The sequence below is a fragment of the Euprymna scolopes genome, chromosome 42 (assembly GCF_053919585.1).
Source record: "Euprymna scolopes isolate OS-2025 chromosome 42, ASM5391958v1, whole genome shotgun sequence".
Taxonomy (NCBI): Eukaryota; Metazoa; Mollusca; class Cephalopoda; order Sepiida; family Sepiolidae; genus Euprymna; species Euprymna scolopes.
Window position 1 is genome coordinate 18,069,662 of NC_136523.1, and position 27,500 is coordinate 18,097,161.

At 33.7% G+C, this 27,500-nt stretch overlaps 1 long non-coding RNA gene across 1 annotated transcript in view; it reads right to left on the reverse strand.

Annotated features, from left to right (window-relative positions):
* LOC145266949 (uncharacterized) overlaps window positions 1–27,500 on the reverse strand; it is a 1,426,307-nt gene that overhangs the window by 156,392 nt on the left and 1,242,415 nt on the right. Inside the window, exon 5 of the long non-coding RNA XR_013864801.1 lies at window positions 3,743–3,788. This is a non-coding gene — a long non-coding RNA (uncharacterized LOC145266949). The remainder of the gene's footprint in view (window positions 1–3,742; window positions 3,789–27,500) is intronic.

Here is a 27,500-nt window from a genome sequence, read left to right on the forward strand (position 1 = left end):
TAGATGGAGGGGCTGCTCCAGTGGTATATTGAATTAGCAACTATATCAGATGGGGGATGGGAAGAAGGATAACTTGAAGACGAAATATTAGTGTCTGCTTTGGGAGGATTGGGTGGGAGCTCAGTAATTGTGCATGAATATATAACATCTTTATGGCTGCAATCATTATTGAGTGGACAAAGATGTTTGTTATTACAATTACAGTTAGTTTTGGGTTTAATTGGCAAAGGGATTTTTTGGGCTGATTTAATTTTTTTGTTATTAGATGTTAAGATTATTTGTGCTAAATTAGGCATTATTGAATAAGAAATCCTTATTGAGTTTTTATTGAAAATAGAACTACATCTGTGTGGGCATTTGGAAGAGTTTTGTACAATGTTGAAGAATTCCTTAGGTATATTAGTTTTGACATTTACCCTAAATGGAGGATTAAACCAAATATTTTTCTTTCTCCTGATACGACTGGGTAGGTTATAGATATTACGATTAGTATTTTGGTTTGGATTATATATGTAGACTGGTTCATTGTTTTTGATAGCGGCAGATCTTGTTATTTGAACTGGTTTCTTTTGAGTCGTATTGTGTGTGATTACAGATTTAAGGCGGCCTCCAGGAGGAGCATAATGGTTGTATTTAATCTTTTCTTTGTGTCCTGAGTTCCTTAATGAATTATTGAAGAAAGTAGCATTTTGATTAAAAGTCTTTTTTTTTATCAGCAGAAAGAGTAGAAATTCTTCTAGAGACGGATGGTACTATGGATTTTATAATTGAGTTGGGGTGGTTCGAAGATTTATGGACGTATAAAAGCGTAAGGTTTGGTTTATGTTAGGGGCTATGAGTTCCAATGTTAAGATTAAGTATAACGTCTAGAAAATATGAAGTTTTTTTGTTTGATTCGATAATTATAGAAAGGCCTAAGTAATTAAAGAAGTTATGTCATTTTTTAATTGTTTTGTTGTACTCTCTTGGCCTGGCTGTTGTAGTAAAAAGGGCATCATATATATATATATATATATATATATATATATATATATATATATACAAACTCCCACGCGCGCGCGCACACACACATATGTATCTGTCTGTGTATATCAATTTAAAGATTTTTCTCCTCTTAAAAGCATTAGCTTTGTATAAGATATATTTCTTTTGCTAGCTTAATTTATATATATATATGTATATATATATATATATAAATATATATATATATATATATATATATATAATATCCGTGACCGTATCTGTGTGTGTACATATATGTGTGTGTGTGTGTGTAAATCATGACATACACAAAACAAAGAATACAAGATAAAGTGAATTATTTCCATAGAGTTTTCAAATTTTGGCTTTTTTTTCCTCAGAGAGGAAAAAGTTAAGAAAAGTTAAGAAAGGAATTTCAAATAACATTTGCTTCTTAGCGCAAAACATTAAAAAGGTTCTGAATGCTCGAAAATATATGAAGAAACATATACAGATGCTACCGAAAGATATTAAAATTAATGTACAATATCATAATTTAGTTGGGTAATAAGCAAATCCTATCAAAATAGCTGGTTAAAAGAATGAAGGCAGCCATATTGAATTTTAAATAAAAATCCATGCATTATACTTTTATCTCATATTTATTATTTGTAAAGATTATATTTCCAAAGAAAATTCTATGTGTTTTAATATCCAATCATATATATATATATATATATATATATATATATATATATATATATATATATATATATATATATATTGTTAAACAGCACAGCATTTTCTTGTTTGACAATTTTCCGTTTTATTTTTTCCAGTTTTCGAATAATCCTTCTTGTGTTATATGTAAAATGGTGTAAAAGTGTTCCGTAGTCTGCGAGCGCTTTTGGCGTTTTAAAATTACGTCGAATGATAAGGTCGTGTTTTAAAATTACATCGTACTATAAGATCGTTTTTGGCTTATGTGGGCTATTTATATACAAATTTATTGGACAGTTTTTTTTTATATATATATGTACATTAACAGAGGCATTTAAAAATATTTTTGCTGGATTCATAATTTATATTTCCAAATAAAATTCTATGTGTTTTAATATCCAATCATATATATATATATATATATATATATATATATATATATATATATATATATATATACACACACACATACACACACACACACATATATATATATATATATATAATAGAACAACAATAGTATGAAATGAAGTCACAAAACTATATATTGGTGGATATAGAATGGATCATTTATTGAATAATGGAATACAAGCAAAATTATGGGGATAGAAGGGACTCTTTATGCCAGGGCATTTCGAAGCCTAATGCTTCTCATCAGATGAGAAGGAAGTAATGTCTTCTAAAAGTGTTTACTTACTTTTCACTTTATATTCATGCCCGGAGCTGGGGCGACGCACACGTCAAAATAACTGGACAGCACGTACATTTATTTTTCTTCTCCAAGGATTACCTCCTCCTCATAGCAACAAAATGAAGAAAAAAAAGTACGGACTGGACCTAAAACCCTGATGATGCTAATTTTTAGCGAAATATTGGAATGAAACAACAACAAAGTAAATAAAAATGATTTTATCATTGCATGACATTTAAAGTTTTCTAATATATATATATATATATATATATATATATATATATATATATATATATATATATATATATATATATATATATATAAAGCTAGCTGGCCGTGCTTTTTAAAAGTCTATGTCCCTACAACTTCACACTGGTGCAAGCTAATGCTTTCCCGCTCTCGTGTTTACACATCCATCTTCTCAACCACGTGGTGTATTTTTTTCACCTTTTCTTGCAACGCAAGCTCGCGCCATCTTCACAACCCTAACCCTAACCATACACACTCTGTTACAATATGTGAAATGTGAGTTCAGAAAAGAAACAGGGAAATATAGTGTATTATCGATATGAGCGTAGAGAATTCATGTATAATTTAACTAGCTTCACTTTTTAGAATGTATATGCATGTGTATATTTGCAATAACAACGAACTAATTATTCAGACAATTATTTTGACAACCAGGTTCTTATGTTATGGAGATAGAGAGACGAAGATGGGGTGTGTGGTGGACAACGCGAGCCTCCCTGTCTTACCTATCTCTGTGCCCTCACTTGTTTATAATAACCAAATTCCCCTTTTTTTTGTTCAGCGTCTGAGATCATCACAGGCCGGTTCTTTTGCTCCGTTTGCTTTTCCTGGTATACCGGTATCTTCCGGGATTTTTTTTTTGATACTTGAATTCTTCTTTTTTCTTTTATTCCTGGCGTTGCTCCTATTTACAATGCCTCCTCCACGGGACAGAGTTAGACACCAGGGTCGTTTTTTTTAACGTGGAGAAAAGGAACAAAAATAAAAATTGTCTCAGTCGTGAAGGATTTCTCCTCCACTGACAGAGAACAAGAAATTGAAGTGCAGTATCTGAAGAACAGATACTACACTTTGATCTTTACCCAAAGGCCGAGAGCCGTATTATTCCCGGCGTTGTTTGACTAAAAAAACCCGGCACTTCCTGGGTTAATATCCAATAATAGCAATACGAACGGCGCATGTTTCAGTACAATTGTGCCTCATCGACCAGTGGGACGAACATGTGGTTATTATTCGAGAATTCATTTATCCAAAAACGACACACTGTAGTTTTTAATTTATAAAACGAAGAATGTTATTGTTGTTCATATTGGGAACATAAGGAGAAAAAAATCTACTTACCAGTAAGTTTTTTAATTCATCAATTTTGTCGAACGAGTTCAAAATCCTTAAAAGAAGAAAAGAAACAGTTAATACATAATCGTTGACAATTACTGTAATATAAAATAATAAATCACAATATGTCTGTCTGTCTGTTTGTCTTCTGTCGGTCTATCTTTCTTTCGACTTTTTTTCAATCTGTATCTCCTCCGAAACATAGGGTCGCAGAGGGTCGCGAGGTAGCTCAGATTGTTTTTGTAAACCGTTTATTACGGCTAAAATCTCTATCTCAACTATCGTATAAAAAATCAATTTGTATGTGAGTGAATTCATTCCTTATATTACGTTTCATTATTAAAAGAGGTTCTTAGATTCTTAGAGAGAGATGATGTTGTTGAGAGAGATGTTCGTGTTATGAAGAGATTCATATATATAAAATGTTCATACTTAGAAGTGTAGAAGCTCTTTGAGTGAGGAGATAGTGTTGAGACAGTCTTAGTGTTCATATTGTGTATGTAAAGACATTTTAAAATACATGATATACAAGACATATACTGACAATTTTCATTTTACCTTTTGGTAGAATTACAACACAAAGACGACGTTTATAAAAACACATGATGGATTTATTTCTTTTCCGACCGGTCGTGGTTTTCTGAGTACAGAATTCAAAGCTTCACATTCTAATTTTCAAAGGTGGCCGTCTCGCTTCTAGACGTTCGAATCCCATGTCTGTCGTCCTCAGACTCTCTCTCTCCGACTCTCCCTCAGTTTTCTCCTGCTTAACTCTAAAGTTTCTAACTATATCGAGAACTCCCATTTTCCATGGCGTCATACACATGTTAAAACATGTGTCTTCTTTCACGTGTTCTGGAAATGCGTGTCTAAAACTTTTTCCTTTGTTTACAAAAGGAATTTTAACCTATATTCCCAGTAACCTATATTTCCAATATGTTAAAAACATGTTTATTAAATTATCTTATAGTTGCATTCTTCAATTGAATTTTCATAACAGAATTGACAATGCACATTCTTTTCTTAAAACTATTTTATCTCTAAGCTTAACAATGGTTTGCTTTACATTCCATTTTCTAATTCTCACATGTAATCTATTTCTAGACCTAAATTACGAGGTTCGAATTTCGTCTATTCTATTTCATTTTCATTTTAACTAAATCTCTCTATTTCTATACTTACATGAAAAGGGGACAGCCCTTATCATGTAAAACTTATAGGTTCCGAAACAACTGAGCCTATCCTTTGCAAATTTCACACAAAGCTTATTTATATGTCTGGCAGTGTTCATAGATATATTTTGTACAGAAATTCATTCGATAAATATCGAAAATCGCAAAAATCCGATTTTAAAAATAGTCTTTCTTCTCTTATAGATAAAATAAATATATTTCAGCTGGCATGTTATATATTATGGGGCGCAAAAGTCATTATTCAGCTATATTCTTCTCAAGCGCTTTCTATCAGTACATACGGTCGTCAGTCTCTTTGACTGAAACAGATGGCTATTTGTAGCGACCATATGTAACTGTTTATCCCCAAACAATATATATATATATATATATATATATATATATATATATATATATATATATATATATATATATATATATATATATATAGGAAATTTATTACTGTGAGTCCAGAATGAGTTTACATATTGTTTCAGTTAGAGGAAAATCCTCAAAAAGAAGAGGAAATATCAAACTAGCATCGTCAGAATTCATAGATACTAGTTGAATATTTCCTCTTCTTTTTGAGGATTTTCCTCTAACTGAAACAATATGTAAACTCATTCTGGACTCACAGTAATAAATTTCCTATATACTGCTCTGGCTACATTGAGCACTCTAGTCCGGTTTTTTCCCCACTGGTAAATATATATATATATATATATATATATATATATATATATATATGCAAATTAACAAAATATTTCGCATGAATGCTACTGCAGAGTGAGTTCTAAAATACACTAGATTCTAAGTGTTTATAATATTCACATACAGCACGTGAACGGAAGTTCTTGAAGTGGTTGTTAAGATATGTGCAGATGTATTTTGAAAATTATTAAACACACTTTTTTTTACAGTTCAAAGCAAGAAAACGGGATGCTTTTACGGTTTTAAAAACGAAATGAAAAGACGAAGATGTCGGCGTCTTTTAATGAATGTACGAGATTAGAAATACGTCGTCGGATTTTCAGAACGTGTTGGATGAGGGTGTGGAGCGTTGTTAGTATGTCGGGATGTTGATAATGGGTAGGATGTATGAATGTGGACGACGAAGTTGAAAAGCTCTTAGTTAACGATAATAAAACAAAATGATAGACACCTAATCTGTTCGTATGCAAACTTGTTAATATATATATCTGTATTTTCATTTATCCCTCTATCTCGTCATCCCCCCTCTGTATATATATATATATATATATATATATATATATATATATATATATATATATATATATATATATATATATATACTACATTACTATATATATATATATATATATATATATATATATATATATATATATATTATAAATTATCGCCCCATTAGCCTCCTCCGATTATTCATCAAAATATTTGAGCCTTAGTTAATCAATCCCTAACAGCCACTAAACTCCTGACCGACAAACAATATGGACTCAGGCAAGCCCGTTCAACAGCAGATACCTAAACTGTAGTCTCTGAACGTATATACCGTTCACTAGACAAAACAGGGGGGTGGGTAGACCGAGATCCCTTGATATATCTAAGGCTTTTGACAGGATATGGCACGATGGTCTTCTAAGGAAAATTAGATCATATGGTATCACTGGAAGAATACATAATGTAATTATATCCTTCTTAAGTAAGAGAAAAATCCAAGTTGTCCTCGACGGTCGTAAATTCAAACAATATTATATAAATGCGGGAGTACCCCAGTGGTCTATCCTTGGACCTTTATTTTTCTGATATTCATAATTCATCCCTGATAAAATTGTTTTGGAGATGGGTATATTTCCCGATTACACCACTCTCTATAACAGGCATGAGGGGAAAACAAATGAACACATATCTAAGGAAATGTAAAAAATATTAGAGGATGGCCTCCAATCTGTAGTGGAATGGGGACAAAAATGGATGGCCACATTCAATGCTGCCAAGACTAAGCTTTTTTCCTTCAATAACTACAAGAAACCTTTTCTACCACCAATAGCAATGGCCAAGAACACACTGTCTGAAAGTACTTTCTTTAAACTCCTCAGTTTACAGGGAACATGAACTGGAATATATATATTGAGAGCATTGCCAAGGCTGCTGCAAAGAAGGGGGTCTCTCTACCGTGCCAGAAAATTACGTACGCCTGAAAGTATTCTGTACCTCTATAAAGCCACCATTCGCCCATGTATGGAGTACTGCAGTCACATTTGGGCTGGTGCATCTGCTGCTTGTCTCTTACTCCTGGACAGAGTTCAAAAGAGAGTCGCTAACCTGATAGGTACTGAACTATTATCTAGGCTTGTTGTACTTCCTCGACGTGACTACCCCCGACTAACCCGACAAGCAACTAAGTCCCGCCCCATTACAGTAGAGATCCCTAGGTGTAAGAAAGCCTTTACTGTAATAGTTTCTTCCCCAGAACTGCAAGTCTTTCGAACTCCCTTCCGGGATACTGCTCTTCCAACTGTACTGATATGCAGAAGTTCAAGTGTAATGTGAACATCTTTCTACTCCCTTCATAATGCCCCCGCAAATTATGTCCCCGATAGTAGCCCCCTATTTCAAAGTGGCACTTGTTTTGTTTGGGTTGAAGATTGAATAATATATATATATAGCAAAAGTACCCCTCGTTGAATGGGTTCAAAAACAGCCTACAGAAAATGAACTCTGATTTATGAAAGTTATGAAAAGGAAGGGTTGTAAATTTGGGTTGAATTTGGGGGTATCAAAACCAAAGCAAAATATAATGAAAGTAAAATAAAATAAATAAACCCCATAATTTATTATACCATACCTGTTCACATTGAAACACTTATCACAATATTCTGTGGATCTATATTAAAAAATCTTGTTAAACTGTGTGACATATTTCCATTTTATGGAGGTCAGGTGCGAACGAACACCCCATGATTTTATTATACCATATTTCTTCAAACTGAAACATAATTATCAACGTATACTTACGCAGATAGATATGAAAAGTCTTTATTGAAGTGTGTGCCTATTTCCATTCTATGGAGGCCAGGCGTGAACGCAGACCCCACAATTTTATTATACCATCCCTATTTAAGTTAAAACATACTTATCAAAGTATTATTATGTACATCTATATCAAAAACACTTGTAAACGTTTTTTTTTTTTTAATTTTTAAATTTTTTATTTCCATACTTTTTGGACCAGGCGCGAACTTTTTAATGAACCAGCGTTCTGCCAGATCAAACATACTCATTCCTTTGTCTCGATACATCTATCATTATATATAATCAGTTTTTTAAAATAGTCAACCATATAGGAGCCTATTCGTGACCACACACACACACACACACACACACACACACACACACACACACACACACACACACACACACACATTCAGCTTTGTATTATATATATATTTATATATATAAAAATGAAAGTGTCTGTGTGTGTGCCTGTCTGTCTGTGTACATTTCCCTACTCAATAACTCTGTCAATTTTCGGTCTACAGACTCGAAATTGGATATACAGGGTACTGAGATTTGGAAAAATCTTTGTAATCCGTTTTCGGCCAGATATTTGGCTGTTAAGGGGTACAACCTCAACGATTTGACCTTTGAGAACTCTACCAAACTCCTCCACTAATTTTGGGTCTAAACACTTGAGATTTTAGATATCGATTCCTTGCACATGAATCTAACTTAATAACTTGATTTGAGCCCAAAACAATAAATGTTAAGGGGTCACAATAAGCGTCAAAGTTTAAACATTTTTACCTCTGCGGTTTTTACCAAATTACTTAGAAAATTTCTGGTCTAAACATTTGAAATTTTACATAAAGGGTATTCAGAGATAGGGCAAGCTTTTTAATCGGTTTGTGACGAAAATTTGAGCTACTAATATATAAATATATGTATGTATGTTTGCATGTCTGCCTAAAACTTTCGACAGAGGCGACGAATTTTCACAAAATCAGTATCGTTTTGAAGTTCCACCTTTCAGACGACAAATATCGAAAAGTTGGCTAAAAACGTTAATTTCTTCACCCTCAACTGGACACTTTTCTACAGAGAGGGGTCGCTTTTTTCACCGATATTTTCGAAAGTCATCCCCTCTTTTCAATTGTCTAGCCTTAATTTAAACCTATGTCACTTCCGGTTTGACGGTGGTCGTAACAGCAAAGACGTCACGTTTTTCCCGTTCTTTTCCTCCTTTACGGTACGGGTTCTTGCCTGTCTTCCTACCACCACTTTTTTTATTTTGCTCAACACACACTTCCAGGCACCCGGGCGCGCGCGCGCACACACACACACACACACACACACACACACACACACACTCATACACACACACGCACACACACATATATATATATACACACACACACACACACATATATATATATATAATGGGTTTATATTACTGTACACATAGATTGGAAAAAATTGTCAAAAAACAAATATGTAACAAAGAAATGTTATGAAAGGCAAAATAAGTTACTTTTCTACCGCACTGGATAATTTTTTTAGTGTTTTTATTTAATGTAACATGTTTATTCAGCTCGAAAAAATACAGTGTTTACCGATGTATTGGAAAATTTAAAATGGCGCCGGACTCTGTTGAACCCGGTAAGTTTGGGAAAATGAGTTAAAAATTCAAAAATACAAAATAATGTTTAAAAAAGCTGTTCTTAACATGGGGAGGGGAGGGTATTTTGTAATTATTCTATACTTTAACCTTGCAACTGAATAGAAAACATATAATAAAACTTTAATTCAACTTGGAAAAAAAAAATAGCGCGGATCAGTAAGTGCACTATAAATACGGTTAAAAACCCGCCGAATATATGTCAGCCTATGTCACGGTAACATATATTTAGCGAGTTTCTAACAGTATTTTATATACTTTGACTTTCAAGCCGACTTCAAAGGTGAGGTGGCATAATGTGACCCTTACTTGAAACCACACCAAAGACCATAACCGTGACCGGAAACTTTGCTTTCATCACCCTGGGCACATCCCTTTTATTCGTGGCAATCCAGCGATGCATTTTGAGGGGGTTGGAAATCGTCCTATCCGCACAACTTGGATCGGTAGAGAGCATTAGCTATACAACGGCTCATCTTCAATCTTGTCGTGGGACACTGTGTCACTTTTCGACATGATAGAAGACTCCTATGGCTAATGTATAAAACTCACTATGTTTGCCTCTCTGTCTTCAAATTTTCAAACTCAATCTCTTCCGAAACTAAAAGTCGCAGAGCGGCGTTAGGCGCCTCAAATGTTTGGATTTTTATGGACCGTTTTTTTTTTGGTCTTTAGTCGGTTAAAATAGATTTTAAAGAGTAAAAAACGGGTCAAAATTGAAAAATCCTTAGACATTTGGTACATTCATCTTAGTTTATTTTTAATCAGTTCATTTGCGTGTCACGTTGGTACAGTGGTAACGTCACCAGCTTTGGAAGAGGGTGTTAAAATCGGTTTCAATTCTAACTGATGGAACCAAAATACTTTATTTTACTTTTGAAATCACGACTCTATAATTGATGTGTTCCCCAGCGCTCTCTGGCCAAAAACAGACGCGAAACAACTCCTTAAAAAATAAATGTCTTTATTCCTTTTTTTCAAAATGCTGCAACTACTAAAATGAATTGGTCGCGTGTAGCAGTGAGAAAACTTAGCGACGACGTGGAACAGAGAGGGCGGTGGTTGACGGTGGTCGAGACAATCGAGCAGTCCCCAACACTCGGGTGCGTAACTGTCTTTTCTCCTTTTGCCTCTGACAAGCTACCCGCTATGTTTATATTAGTCTTGAGTTACCCGATGCACCTGCGATATCAACGATTTTAACCTGTGACCTCATCAACGAGTACATCCGGCCTCCGCTACCGTTGACAATCCAACACATGCAGATGTTTCCGCACAATGCACTGTTCGACATAATAATGTATAAACGTACGTACTCGGTTTGCATATACCAATCATAATGGATTTAACAAATTTTCTCATAAATAAATTATTTTAATATAATGATATAGATCTTTTTTTTATATAAATGGTGTAAATTTTGATGAGTTTTTTTACTAAATATGCAGCAAAACCATAATTTTTCAGAATTGTTAATTGCAATTTTTTCTAGTAAAAATACTTTCTAGAAAGACAAGAAAACGATTACACAGGAATCATGTGAAGGTTGCCAACATCATAAGTGAAAGTAACTTTTTGTGGAACGTACTGGATTCGGACTTGGGACACCTAGATTGTCAGTCCGTATCGTAAACAGTCACATCTTTGTGGTCTCTCTGATCACCATATACTTATTAAACTGTATTCTTGGGTTGCAATCAGGCCTTGATAAGAGGTGACTCCTTTATAATATACTAGCGAGGGGTACCCAGCGTTGCCCGGGTGTTTGGAGGTGTGTGTGTGGGGAGGGGGTTTAAAAAAAGTAAGTATGAGGATCAAACCTGAACCGTTGAGGCAAAGTAAATTAAAGTGTGAAAAAAAAGTGCGACGTTAACGATTGCCCCACCGCGACGAGATGCTAACGGAAACACGTTTGAATTTATTTAATTACTTGGATTTGGCAGGTGCCCGTTTTAATGAGTTAATGAGGTCAAGTTTGACTGCGGGATAGTATTTACTGCTGAACGTTTTTTTTTTTTTTTTTTTTTTGTTTTCCCCAAGATGTTATAGGAAAAAGACTAACCCACATGCGGCGAGCGACAAATGTTGAATATTTATCTTCTCGAAATCGAGCAAATTAAATAGACAGGCGAGCTTCGTTGTTAACTCTGAGATATTACGATTTATATGTGATATAAAAAGTTTTAAAAGTTGTGAACCGACCGACCGCTTCTCTGAAAGAAGCCTTTTGTAGACACACAGAAACAGCTAACACACATACATACATACATACATACATACATTTTCGCTTTTATATTTAGACATACAGAAAAAGCGAACACAACTTTTATATTTATAGATATATATATATATATATATATACTATAATAATTACTAACTACCTACAGACACTAGTGTTTCATCTTTCGGGAATTATCAGTTCAGGGTGGCACGATTACACCGGTCGAGAGATTCGAACCCGGCAACGAAGCCATCTCTTACTCCATTATCAAAGACCAAATCCATTCAGCCACAACTAGGAGAAATTATTTGTAAATGTTTTTAACGTCTGTCAGAGTGATCTAATCATTATATGATAATCTGCACATGCGAGCTAAAGTGACCTACTTTATTTTAACTGTAAAGTGCTCAACGATAAGAAACGAGTTTCTTAAAAGGCTGACATAATTATATATCTATATGTAGCTATATATATACTTGAGGTTGTTATTTTTCAAAGGTAAGGTAATCAGTGAAATATAACAAGGTTAATACAAGAGTGCTCAATACCGGGTAGAGCAAGTTACACTTTCAATTTGTCTTTACATAAGCAGTAATGTGTCGATACACAGTCATAAGCATGTTTCGGTATATATATATATATATATATATATATATATATGTGTGTGTGTTTTGAAAAAAGAAAAACCGAATGAATTTATGAAATGATCAACGTTTCGTCCCTATTGCAGCGGACATCTTCAGGATATTAAATATCTAAATATAATAAAATATAGAGAGTATGATTAAAAAACGACAGTATAAAAATATATAATGATGCTTATGAATGTATTTGTTTATTCAATATGGATGATGCATCAAGTAAACTCTATCTTTCTCCTTTATCTCCTATCCCCCCATTTCTCCTATACCCCCATTTCTCCTACCCCTCATCTTTCAAGATATTATCCTCTTTCACTTACACCCCTTATTTCGTTTCTAATGTAGTTATCGCTAGACGTCGCATCTCAAATATGTTACTTAGCATCTTCTCTTTTCTTTCGACGAGAAGCATTAGGCCTCGAAATACCTAGATGTAAAATGTTTCATCAATCCCGGACTCGTAACTGATGTATCATCTCTCTCTCTCTCTCTGTCTCTCTGTCTCTCTCTCTATCTCTCTCTCTCTCTCTCTCTCTCTCTCTATATATATATATATATATATATATATATATATAATATATATATATATTGAGTAAAACGATTCAAAATTGTGCATTAAAAATCAGTTTCAAAAGGAAAAACAAACAAAATCAATTCGATTGTACGATCCTTTCAGAAACGATGTTCATTTTATTTAAATTGATAATAAGTATTGACAATAGTTTGACAAAAGTTTTACCATTTACAAATAAAGTCTCCTCATCAACAAAAATAGGGGGGAAGCATTTCAAGTAATCAAAATAAAACTAGTTTGGCGTCTTTAAATGCTTCCCCCTCCCACTATTTTTACTGATGAGAAGACTTTGTTTGTAAAGGACAAAACTTTTGTCAAATTATTTTAAATTTAAATAAAATGAATATCGTTTCTGAAACGATCGTACAATCGAGTTGATTTTGTTTGTGTTTCCTTTTGAAACTGATTTTTCATGCACAATTATGAATCGATTTACTCAATATTAATATAGCTCTAGCATATCTACACCTATTGAGCTTATTATATGTCTATAGTACAGTGGGCAGCGTTTTCTTTTAATAGTATTAATACATTTACTAATACATCAAAATAAACTCTACTCTTTAGACTCCAGGTCTAATACTCTCTAATATATATATATATAAATTTGCATCCGTTGTTTAAAGAAAGAGATGAGGATGTTTGCTTTCTTTTCGACAGTCAAAACCTGTCAATCGTTGTGGTATAATTGTTATTATATTTTTTTCTTACTGTCTGGAACTATTTATCTCCCTGGATTGGTCAAGTGCCATTCTCTATCATTTCACAACAATGTCGACCTTATTTAGCGCTTTTTGAAGGAGATTGAAAAGAAAAGCCCCCCCCCCCAAAAATACAACTAAAAAATCTCTAAAAAAAAAAAGAAGAAAATAACGCAAAATAAATGAAAATAATGCTTTTCAATCGAATTCGTTGTCTCGTTAAAAAAGTATCAGAAACTCCGTATTTATTTTTTTTTTATTTATTTTCTCTTCTTTCTTTTTTTTAACTAAAGGGAAGCTTCTATTTATGTATGTTTTCCTTTTTTTTAATTTCCTTGTTTGCGTCCTTGCTTATGTATTGAAGGATTTGTCCATCATAATGGTTTCAGCATGATTTGGGATTTACATTGGATGGCGTGCAAATTGCAGGAAAATATATTAACTTAGATGCGAATAATTGTAAAAGAAAAATATAAGGCTTATTAACATTATCAGAGTTAAGCAAGATTGAATCTGATCAATATTAAATTGGTGACCAATTGAAATACCTCGTTCTCTCCCCCTCCCCTCTCTCTCTCTCTCTCTCTCTCTATATATATATATATATATATATATATATATATATATATATATATATATATATATATATATATATCATTCATATACGGTAGTGTTTAAATAAATGATTAAGTGGCAGTTTTAGTCATTTAGAACTGCTATAAGATTCCTCGCTCACTTATTTTTCGACAAAATTTCAAACAATTATTACAGTTTATAGATCACCTTCTTAGCTCTATTGTGAAAAAAAAAAATCAATTTTCGATCAGTAAAGCAAACGTTATGATGACTTTTCTTGTGTTAAAAATCGTAAAAAAAAACGTAAGGAGGCGAGCGACGTATTTTATGAATGATTTCCGTGGCAACCACGTCGCTTCAGAGACTACTATTGCTACTAATTCAACGCTCTCGCGAAAAGAGAAGAAGCAATTAAAACAGACAGAATGAAAGAATGAAAGGGAGATAATTGGGAGGATTTTATTGAAAGCAGACGAGTGTCGTACACTGTTATTACACATATGTGTATGTTATGTTTATATGGGCAAAAATAAGAAATTAAACAAATAACAAGTGGATTTACTGGATGCCTGAAAAATCATGGATTACAATAGAAAATGCGAGCATGAAAAGTAATATGGTTAAGCTTAAACATGGAAAAGTAAAGGACTAGTTTTAAAACTGCAAAAGAAAAAGATAAGATATAGTAAAAAATATAATAAATTTATACCTTAAAATATTGCAACATTAAGATCTGATTATATAATGTTATAAATTGAATTTTAAAAAATTCTTAATGCTGGAATATTTTAAGTTATAAATTTATTATATTTTTTACTAAAATATCTTATCCTTTTCTTTTCTAGTTTTAACAACTTTTCATGCTCGCATTTTTCTATTGTAATATATATATATATATATATATATATATATATATATATATATATATATATATATAACGCCGCCAAAAAGAACGTCCGCACTTGTCATTTTTTCAAAAACCGAAAATTTAAGCTAAATTGAATATATCTGTTTAAACAAACTATACCTCATTTGATTTGCCTTTTATTCTTCTATAATTTTACCTGTTCATATTTGATTTTAATTTAAGTAGCCTAGTGTTCACGTCAATTTAAAAAATTAACTTCAAACTTAGAAGGCAAAAAGAAACTCTACACAATGGAAAATTGTTATTGAAATGTAACTTTCCAACATTCGATCGATGCCTTCGTTCAGTTTCGAAAGACAAAGGATACCCCTTTAGAGGCAGTTGCGCGTGTAATTCTGAGACAAGGGTCGCACAATCACTGACCACACCTCTCCTGAATCGACACTGTTTGGATCCAGTGGCAAGGAGATGACTAGGACGACTAGAAACAATGCCGAGATAAGCGGAGAGTACATACAGCACCTGGAAGTCCCAAATGATCACCCATTTAGTACTGACTAGGCTCAACATTAATGCAGCACAAATATGAAAAGGAACACAATGACGTAGTTATTATTTAGTAGCATAACTCTTCTTCAATTCGACAGCCTGCAAATACCCCCTTATATATATTCCTTTGTCAAGCAATAAATTCTTAAATCAAATATATGTCTCTATATCTTGTTTTTTTGAGAATTTAAAATTTAACCATGAAACTTATATATTGCTCTATTCTTAAATATTGAGCTTTTCCTTTTTGGCTAGGATCTCCTTGAAAGTATTACTTCAAGTACTATCTATCAGGATTTTTCATCTGAATTCTATCTGTGACTTATCTCGCTTATATATATATATATATATATATATATATATATATATATATATATATATATATATATATATATATTAGTGATGGAACGATTCAAAAAATTTTCTTAATTCCGTCACAATTACCGATTCCGATTCTTTCAAAATCTCATATAAGTAGGTGTAAAGGTGACTTTTCAAAATCATTTTCCGATCGGATTACCGTGATTACCAATGTGTTCTATGCATATATTTTCGCAAACGTAAAAAGATTACACTTTTTTAGAGATTTATAGATTTTTATTTTACTGGCAGTTTAAAATCAATAAAAGTTTATTGTTTTATATTTAGTGTGTTATAAAATTTAGTTTTAAACAATATAAAAACCCCAAAATAAAGAATTAGAGGAATCATTTTTGGCATCGGAAATCGGCATAAAATTTTTCGATTCCAATATCACCAAAAATTCTGACTTTTTCCGATCTCCGATTCTGCTTACGAAGCCCAACACTAATATATATATATATATATATATATATATATATATATATATATATATATATATATATATATATATATACTACATTACTGTATATACTACACTAATATATATATATATATATATATATATATATATATACAGTAATGTAGTATATATATATATACAGTAATGTAGTATATATATATATATATATATATATATATATATACAGTAATGTAGTATATATATATATACAGTAATGTAGTACATATATATATATTAGTGTAGTATATACAGTAATGTAGTATATATATATACAGTAATGTAGTGTATATATATATATATATATATATATATATATATTTATTACATTTTCACCACAAACAAGGCACATTGCCACTTTGGTGTAGGGGGCTACTATCAGGAGAAACATCTACTGGGGTATTATGTAGGGATTAGGGCAGCGAGATGTTGGTTCACGTTGCACTTGAACTTATGCATGTCAGTACAGTTGGGGAAGCAGTGACCTGGAATGGAATTCCAAAGTCTAGCAGTTCTGGGGAAGAAACTACTGGAGTAGAAAGATCTTTTACATCTAAGGATCTCTACAGTGTGGGGGTGGGATTTTGCAGCTTGTCGGGTCTGTCGAGGTTGTTCACGTCGTGGGGGCACAAGTGATTGCAGTTCTTTAGAGCATTCACCATTATAATACTTGTAGAACAGGCAGAGGGATGCAACGTTTCGACGATGGGACAGAGGCTGAAGCTTAGATACCAGTTCAGGGCCTATCAGATTTGCGACTCTCTTTTGAACCTTGTCAAGGAGCGAGAGACTAGTAGCCGATGCACCAGCCCAAATATGACAGCAATACTCCATACATGGGCGAATAGTGGCCTTATAGAGGTACAGGATACTTTCGGGTGTTAGAAGTTTTCTAGCACGGTAGAGAGAGCCCACCTTCCTCGCAGCGGCCCTGGCAATGCCCTCGATGTAATTGTTCCAACTCATGTTTCCTGTGAACGTTAGGCCAAGGAGTTTGAGAGACGTACTCTCAGATAAAGAGTCGTTGGCCATTGCTATAGGTGGTAGAGAAGGTTTCTTGTAATTATTGAATGAAACCAGTTTTGTCTTGGCGGCATTGAACGTGACCATCCATTTTTGTCCCCATTCCACTACTGATTGGAGGTCATCCTCTAGTGTTTCTGCCATTACTTTAGATATATGTTCATTTGTTTTCCTGTCGTGCCTGCTATCGAGTGTGGTGTCATCAGCATATATACTCATCTCAGAGGCAATTTTGTCGGGGAGGTCATTTATGAATATCAGGAACAGCAGAGGTCCAAGGATAGATCCCTGGGGCACTCCCGCATTTATATCATATTGTTTAGATGTACGACCGTCGAGGACAACCTGGATTTTTCTCTTATCTAAGAAGGATTTAATTATGTTAAGTATTCTACCAGTGATACCGTAAGATCTAATCTTCCTGAGGAGACCCTCATGCCATACCCTATCAAAAGCCTTAGATATATCTAGAGCTACCGCTCTGCCCTCTCCCGCTTTGTCCAGTGAATGGTATATGCGTTCAGAGATTACAGTGAGGATGTCTGCCGTGGAACGGGCTTGTCTAAATCCATATTGTTGGTCGGTCAGAAGTTTAGCATCTGTAAGGTGCTGGACTAGAGCATGGTTAATTAAGGTCTCAAATATTTTGACAAAAAGTGGGAGGAGGCTAATAGGGTGATAATTTAATGGGTCAGTTCTTTCGTCAGAATTCTTGAATACTGGTACCACAGAAGCAGTTTTCCAACAGCCCGGAAAGCAAGATTCATTAAGGCATTTGTTGTAGAGTTTGGAGAGAACTGGAGCTACTTCGGCTGAGCACTTTTTTAATAGCACAGCTGGGATGAGGTCGGGTCCACATGCTTTTGAAGTGTCAAGGTTTTTTATGATAGCATGCACCTGAATATATATATATATATATATATATATATATATATATATATATATATATATATATATATATATATATATGTTTGTATATTTTAGCAGCAAGTCATTATTCAAACACGTCTGAATGAACACGACTGAGTTATTCATTTTTCCGGTTTTTCTGGATATCTTTTCGATTCGCCGAGCGGCCATTTTGTTTTAGTCGGCATATTGTACAAAATGGCGCCCAAAGGTTATTGTTTTAGCGATAGGACAGAGGTTGGAGTTTAGTTGATAGTTCAGGACCTATTAGGTTGCGACTCTTTTTTTAACCCTATCCATGAGCGAGAGACAAGTGGCAGATGCGCTAGCCCACATGTGGCAACAATACTCCATTCATGGGCGAACCGTGGCCTCGTAGAGATACAAGATACTCTAAGGTGTGATTAGCCTTTCAGCACAGTAGAGAGAGCCCACCTTTTTCGCAACAGCCCTAGTGATTGCCTGAATGTATTTGTCCAAAATTGTGAATGTATCGGACTGTCGGTGAGAAGCGTTATCTCTAGTTCGATGTAACTTTTGTTGTTTACTTTAAGTTTTATTTTTTAGCGCTGACGAATGTCCTGCTGATATAAAAAATAATAAGTATAAACGGATATGCAGAGAAGTATACATAAAATATCATTTAATGGCCGAAACAATCGTACGCTTATATGTATCCTCCTATAAATTTGCCGCTTTTTTTTGTATTGATATTCATAGCAAAAATCCTTATTTCTATTTATTTAAAAAGAAAATACAATTTTCTTATATATATTCATCTGCAAAAAAACAAAAAACAAAAAACAAACAAACTATCTAATTAGCATATGTTTTTAAACATTCATTTTAATTAATTCCTTATTAGTTTTTCGGTTGTCTCATGGAATGATCATATTTAGTTAAACTTGGTCCGGGCCCTTCGGGTCCTGGGCAACAAGGGTCAAGCAAAGGTCTTATATGTGGGGTTACCGCCACATATAAGACCTTGGTCAATGTAGGGGGAACCCTTTATACCAATTGCCATTATCCAGCTCCCTTACGCCCCGGGAAGCTGGTCCCCATTTCCCCTTTACTTCTCACATTAAAAATCGGCCTTGTGTCTAATTTGCTTGGCGGGGTAGCAAATAAATACCTTACGTGTAATTATATTCATGCAGATATTCTACATGATTTATACTTGCGTAATATTTGTGTAAAAATGGTTCTAGTAAACACAAACCTATATATATATATATATATATATATATATATATATATATATATATATTATTATTATTATTATTATTATTATTATTAGGTATATTGGTTTAAAAAATCTTTGCCTACCAAACTCCTCAGTCAGTTTTTGGTCTACAGACATGGAAATTAATATATAGGGAAATCGAACCCATGTGAAATTTTATATTTGAGTTGTAGTCGGGGAAAATAGTGCAAAAGTGTGAAAATTCTCAAAGTTCTCAAAAGTCAAATCGTTGCAATTTGACCCCTAAATCGCAAAATTTCTGGCCAAAAACCGATCACATCGATTTTCCGAAATCTCAGTACCCTGTATATCAAATTTCGACTCTGTAGACTTAAAATTTACCGTGTTATTGCGTAGGGAAATGTACACACACAGACACACACAGAGACAGGCAGATACTTTCACATTTATAGATATACTAGCGTGGGTCCCCAGCGTTGCCCAGGTATTTGGAGGTGTATGTTGAGCAAAAAAAAAAAAAAAAGAAAAAAAAGCGGTCAATTTTTTAAACTTCGACCTCTACTATGACCCCTTAAAATTTATTGTTTCGGGCTAAAGTCGAATCATTAAGTTAGATCCATGTCCAATGAACCTATATCTAAAATTTCAAGTGTGTAGACTGAAAATTGTCGGATGAGTTTGGTAGAATTCTCAAAAGTCAAATCGTTGAACTTTGACCCCTTAATCGCAAAATTTCTGACCGAAAACCGATCACCTCGATTTTCCCAAATCTCAGTACGCTGCATATCAAATCTCGAGTCTGTAGACTAAAAATTGACAGAGTTATTGCGTAGGCAAATGTACACACCAGACACACACACAGACAGACACTTTCACTTTTATAGATATATAGATAGATTTATTTGGGGACTGTTATCTTCATCTTCATAGTTGTTGTTTTACGACGTTTCGGCCAACTATTCCTCTGGCCTTCGTCAGATCGTTAACCGCGACGGAATAGAAATGCACGCATGTGGATAGAGGCGTTTAATTTCTACAGTTCTAGGTTAGATAGCAGTATCACGCCTATCCGAAGCCGGCCAGAAGATTAATTTGCTAAAAGGTGGTGAGACAACAACAATGGAAGGCAGTGATATCTGATACAGTTAAGAGACCCAGCATTCCTATCCTGTCGCGGTTAACAACCATCTGATGAAGGCCAGAGGAATAGTTTGCCGAAACATCGTGAAACAACAATAAAGATGAGGATAACCGTCCGCAAATAAATACATAAATAAACAAACAAATTAATTAATAAATAAACAAATTAATAAATAAATTAATAAATAAACAAATTAATAAATAAACAAATTAATAAATAAACAAATTAATAAATAAACAAATTAATAAATAAATAAGTAACAAATAAATAAATAACAAATAAATAAATAACAAATAAATAACAAATAAATAAACAAATAAATAAGTAAATAACAAATAAATAAATGACAAATAAATAAATAAGTAAATAACAAATAAATAAATAAATAACAAATAAATAAATAACAAATAAATAAATAACAAATAAATAAATAAATAAACAAATAAATAAATAAACAAATAAATAAATAAACAAATAAATAAATAACAAATAAATAAATAACAAATAAATAAATAAGTAAATAACAAATTAATAAATTACAAATAAATAAATGATAATAAATAAATAAATAAATAAACAAATAAATAAATAAACAAATTAATAAATAAAAAATAAATAAATAAATAACAAATAAATATATAACAAATAAATAACAAATAAATAAGCAAATAAATAAATAACAAATAAATAAACAAATAAATAAATAAATATCAAATAAATAAATAACAAATAAATAAATAACAAATAAATAAATAAATAACAAATAAATAAATAACAAATAAATAAATAACAAGTAACAAATAAATAAACAAACAAATAAATAACAAATAAATAAATAAATAAGTAAACAAATAAATAAATAAATAACAAATAACAAATAAATAAATAACAAATAACAAATAAATAAATAAATAACAAATAAATAAATAAACAAACAAATAAATACAAATAAATAAATAACAAATAAATTAATAAACAAATAAATAAATAACAAATGAATAACAAATAACAAATGAATAAATAAATAAACTTCGACACGATTAAATTTAGGCACGAAGAGTTTGGTGATCTCTTTTTGCTTATATTTTTTCGTTAAAAATCTCTGTAAAAATTTTTTTCAAAACGAATACTAAATTATATACATAAAGCAAAGAGAAATGAAATTAAAAAAGTTCCTCAAGTTAAAAGCAGAAATAGCATTTCGAAGATTTAATGAACGCGTTTTAAAATGAATCACCGTTGTTTTTTTTGTCATAATCAAATTTTGTACATTTAATGGACGTATCTTAAGAATCTTCCCCATTTTTTCTTGTGTTTGGCATAATGAAATTATGTACATGTAATGGACGTATCTTAAAAATAATCGCCATTTTTTCTTGTGTTTATCATAATGTGCTTTTGTACATTTAATGGACGCATCTTGAGAATAATCGCCATTGTTTTTTTTTTTTTTTCTTATTTGTCTGTTTTGTCTATTTCAAAAGATTCTAACCACTATTTGACAGATCTTTAGACGAATAGTCAAATCAATTATTGGGTAAAATGTCTCCAAGAGATTTTCGAATGAAGAATTCGTAAAAAAAAAGAGAAAAAAATTCTAAGAAAAACATGAATCATAAAAACAAGGATAAACGACTTTGACGAATTGAGACTTGGCAGAATGAGATTATTTTCAAGACTTTGATTTTGAGAAAAAAAGAAACACAAACGCCGTCCTGTTTCCCGTAAATAAAGAAAAAAAAAACTCCAAAAACAAAACAACGAAAAAAAAAAAACAAAACAAAAATAAAACACACGACAGACAAACGAATACACATACGAAAACTAGATTAATCGAACCCTGATCTTGTATTGATTTTTTTAAAGGTACAACTTACATCGAAGAATAAGATGCATTGGCAAAAGTCTGGAAACGGTAACATTGGAGAATACGGGCTTGTTTTACAATCCACAGAGATTCCAAAAATCGACCGCCACTACCCTCCCCCAATCTCAAGTTAAAATATAAATGAGAGCAAAAAAGAGTAAGATTTGAATCATTCCACGCTCCCAAAAAGTGCGAAATAAAAATTACCCCACCTTTTTTTTGTGCGGATGGAACTCCGTTAATGGCGAATTATCCCCACTCCACCGCAAAGAAAAAGATTTCTGAAAAACAGAGCAGGAAGAAATTGAAAACGAGTGTGACCAAAAACAATGGCCAAGACGGCAGCCATATTGGTTGTGAAATTTGAAAGCTTGTGAAAAAGATTAATATCTGAGATGGAATAGTACACGTTTACACACATAAACTCAACGCGTTGTAATCTCAGTCACAAAGGCGACAAAGAATAAGAAGGAACTTCAACTTACTTTTTTGTTGTTACAACGAGTATTTCAGGGTATTTCCTCAAATACGGATCGGAACGATAAAATTGTCGGGCTAGAAAAAAACGACATAATTCCATTTCCATTGGATGAAAACCGATTTTTTTTGTTGTTGCAGACCATCTACCAGTTGGCCAGTTGTGTACAAATCTCAAGAGCGATAAGAGCCTTCTGTCATGTCTGAAAGTGACACAATTTTCAACGAGTGAGATCGGAGATGTGCCGCTGTGCAACTCATGCTCTCTACTGATCCAAGTTACGACAACAAGACCATTGTCAACACCCTCAAAATGCAAATCAGGACATGTTTAACATTTGAGATACATGTCCAGAGTGATGAAAACAACATTTCCGGCTACGGTTATGGTCTTAGGTGTGGTTTCAAGTGAGGGCCATATCATGCCACCTCACATCTTCAAAGTCGGCTTGAAAGTCAACACCAAAGTGTACTTGGATGTGCTGAAGAGTGTGGTGATCTCTTAGTGCAATCAGGTATCCGCTGGTAGACCCTACGTATAGAAGCAGGACTCGGCGTCGGCTAACAAGTTCAAACAGTCCCAGGCTTCATAAGGAGTGCTACGACTTTGTACTCTTTTCTCACTGGCCCCCTCCACCCACGCCATGAACCAGCTGGACTACTTCGCTTGATCATACGTCGAGTACGTCACCAACATGATCTCCAGCGACACCAAAGCCAACTTGATCGCCGCCATCCGCCGAGTATTCGCAGAGCTTCCGCCGGCGCTTATGGAAAAAGCCTGTTCCGAGTTCTGGACCTGTAGCGAGAGGGGTGATTGAGGCTGAAGGCGACTACATTAAATGTCAGCTCTACTAAATAATCAAATATTCTTAATTGTTTTTTTTTTCAATATAAGTTTTAAAATAAAGCTGTAGTGTTGTTGTTTTTTTTTAGGCCACTTCTCTTGGTCCCCTTTGGCAGAATCAAGTTTTGATTTTTTCATTTTCTACTAACCTGAATTTTCCTAATCTATTTTCATCTTATTTCCACTTCGCGGCCCAGTTTTACAATTTTTTCATAAATTTCTGGATATCCGTGAAAGTTTGCTTTGAATGTCACATTTTTCTTATGGTTTGTATTTATTTGCTTCCCCACCGAGCAAATAAGGCACAAGACCGTTTTTTAATGAGGAGAGAGAGGGTGAAGGGGAAGGGAAAAGGCGACCAGCTTCCGAGAGGTGGCAAATGGGAGCTGGATAGTGAAGTCCATTTGGTATGTAGGATTACCTCTACATGGACCAGAAGAGTGCCGCAAGGCCAATGGTCTTTGATTGCAGCATTTGTCGGAAATATACTACACTTTGATCTTGGCCCGAATGCTCAAAGGTGCACCCCCATATTTTTCTTATGGTTTATAAATAAAATTTCTGACTGAATTCTTCATCGAGTCTTGTCAAAAATATTTCAGTTTACTGAATCTTTTCTCGATCTTGCAGTTTCTCAAACCTTTTTCTATCGTTCGCCATTTTCCCTGCCCCCCCCCCTGTCGTTGGAAGGCTTGTCAAATCTTGTTTTTCCAACTTTTCTGTTCGGTTCTGACGTGATTTCTTTTGTTGTTTAAGAAATTTCATCACTTTTTGTGATTCTCCATTATTTTTATCTCTTTTGAACTATTGAACAACGCTTAAGATTTCTTATGAGTGTTGGATAGAAAGAGAGAGACATTCGATGGGTTGCACACACGCAGATCGATTCCATATGAGGAATGCGAGACATTTCACCATTTTCTAATGGAATGCATAATTTGACCCAGAAATATATGAGAGGATATCGGTCAAACGATTCGAGACAATAGACGATGGGAAATGTTAAACATTCCAGGGATAAAGAATGTTTATATAAATCGTTGCAAACAGAAAGCGAAGTAGTCAATCAATGAGAGATAACAACACATTTTCTTCCACGCCAACCCCACCGGCCATCAGAGGTGTCAAAACACCAGTTTTAAACCCCAAACTGTTGTCGGTGCGAAATAAAAGCAAAATATTATTTTATAGATCAGCTGTGTTGTGTCTTACTCGCTGTCAGTGTGTATATATCGTAGACCAGTGATAAAAGTAGATTTAGCAATTATATAGACTGAGAAACGTATTTGGACGACCGGTCGCAGCAAATATATCACACTTTATGCAAAGCACTTAATAAAGGAACTGCACATTTTGGGATTTTTTTAAATTACATTTTCACCCCAAACAAGGCACAGTGTCACTTTGATGTAAGAGGGCTACTATCTTGAATATAATTTGCAGGCGTACTATGTAGGGAGTTAAGCAGCAAAGTGTCTGTTTACATTACACTTGAACTTCTGCATGTCAGTACAGTCAGAGAAGCAAGGACCCGGAAGGAAATTCCAAAGTATAGCAGCCCTAGGGAAGAAACTATGGGTAGAAGGATTTCTGGCATCTGGGTACCTCTATAGTGTAGGGGTGGGATTTTGCTGCTTGTTGGGTTTGTCGGAGTATTTACGTCAAGGGGGTACGAAGGCTTTTTTTTTACAAGGTGATCACCACTTATCAAGGCCCGGAAGCAACTCAGGGATAAGGGCTATTGCATGTGCAGTACGTTAGTGTGGGGGTTTAATAAAAATGTCTACTTAAAGGGGGCGGTTCATCAGGAATTTGTTTACGTTGGACTTGAAAACATCCAGGTTGTAGTCAGGCTTGTTGTTTGTCGGAGCACCTATCTTTAAAATACATGTAAAACACGCAGAGGGAGGAAACATTTCGTTGATGGGATAGTGCTGACCTCTTAGGTTGGCGACTCTTTTTTTTGCATCCTGTCAAAGAGTAAGAGACTAGTAGCAGATGCATCACCCACACGTGGCAATAATACTCCATGCATGAGCAAATGGTGGCCTTGTAGAGGTAAGAATACTCTCAGGAGTAAATAAATTTCTTACACGGTAGAGAAAGCTCACCTTCTTTGTAACAGCCTTGGTAATACCCTCAATGTGTTTACTCCAACTCATGTTCCCTGTGAACCTTAAGCCGAGGACTTTGAACAAAGTACTTCCAGGTAATATACCATAAGTAGGGCCAGGACAACAACATATTCCTTTAATTGTTTTTACTCTCTAGTATATATCCGACACAGTTAGACACAATTAATCAACCAGAAGACCACATCACTCTACATAAAAACATATGATATCAATAAATATATACCTCAGAGAAAAAACAAGGATAAGAATATGCTGTTGTCAAAGCCCTAATCATAAGCTATGGCTATTAATGTGTTGTGGTGGCACCCACTCATTTACATATTTGGATAATATTACACATAAATAACAAGACTCGGTTAGTCTGAGTGTGTGTTAACCCGAAGCCACCGAAGGCCGAGCCGAGAGCAGATATGTTCTCCCGCCAAGACTCTCTTACCTGACAACCATTATGTAAATATACTGCAAATATACTTTTCCTAATACACTTCTTATTGTTCTACCTTTTTTTGTCGAGTCTTCATTTGTATTGCCTTATACGTTATTTGCAAACATAACATAATGCTTGAGAAGGTTTCTTGTAATCATTTTTTTTACATGGAAGTCACCACTTATAAAGGCCCGGAGGCCACTCGGGGATAAGGTTATTGCGTGTACAGTAATCAATGGGATAATATCATAGTAATCGTTAGTAATGGATTAGTTATGGTAGCATCGACTTCTACCATCCATTTTTTTTGTCGCCCTTCAACTAAAGACTGGAGATCTTCCTCTTTGGTTGCCACCATTGCCTTGAATATGTGTTTATTTGTTTATGCTAGATTGATGGTTAAGTTTGTGCGCATTTTTCATTACATACTAATCCCTATTAATTATTCCTGCGCCTCATAAAAAAAAGTTCGCTGCGCCTTATCATGAAAAAGGATCATACAAACTTTATGCTAAATCGGTTCAGTAGTTCCCGAGAATAAGATGGAGACATACAGATAGAAAGATTAAGAGAAATATAATATAGATTCTTTACTGTTACAATACGCCCCTGAAGGGTTCCGACTGGGAATTTATTCCAGTATCGTGTTAAGAAAAGAAAAAAAATGTAATATGCCGGTCGTGGAATGTTACGATCCAAATGGCAAGCTAATCAAACGTTCTTTGATACTGTCATGAAATAACCAAGAGCATAAATAGACAATACAAGAAGAAATGACCGGAAAAAAAATAAGTTTTATGCATTTCTATATACATCAATTATTTTATTGTGCAATAAAATTTAATAAACACAAAACAAAAACATGGAATAAATGTCCTAACGAATCAAAACAAAGCAGGACAAAAGAAAGACGCAATTCTCTATCTATATAAGAGCCAGGTACGTCCAAGGA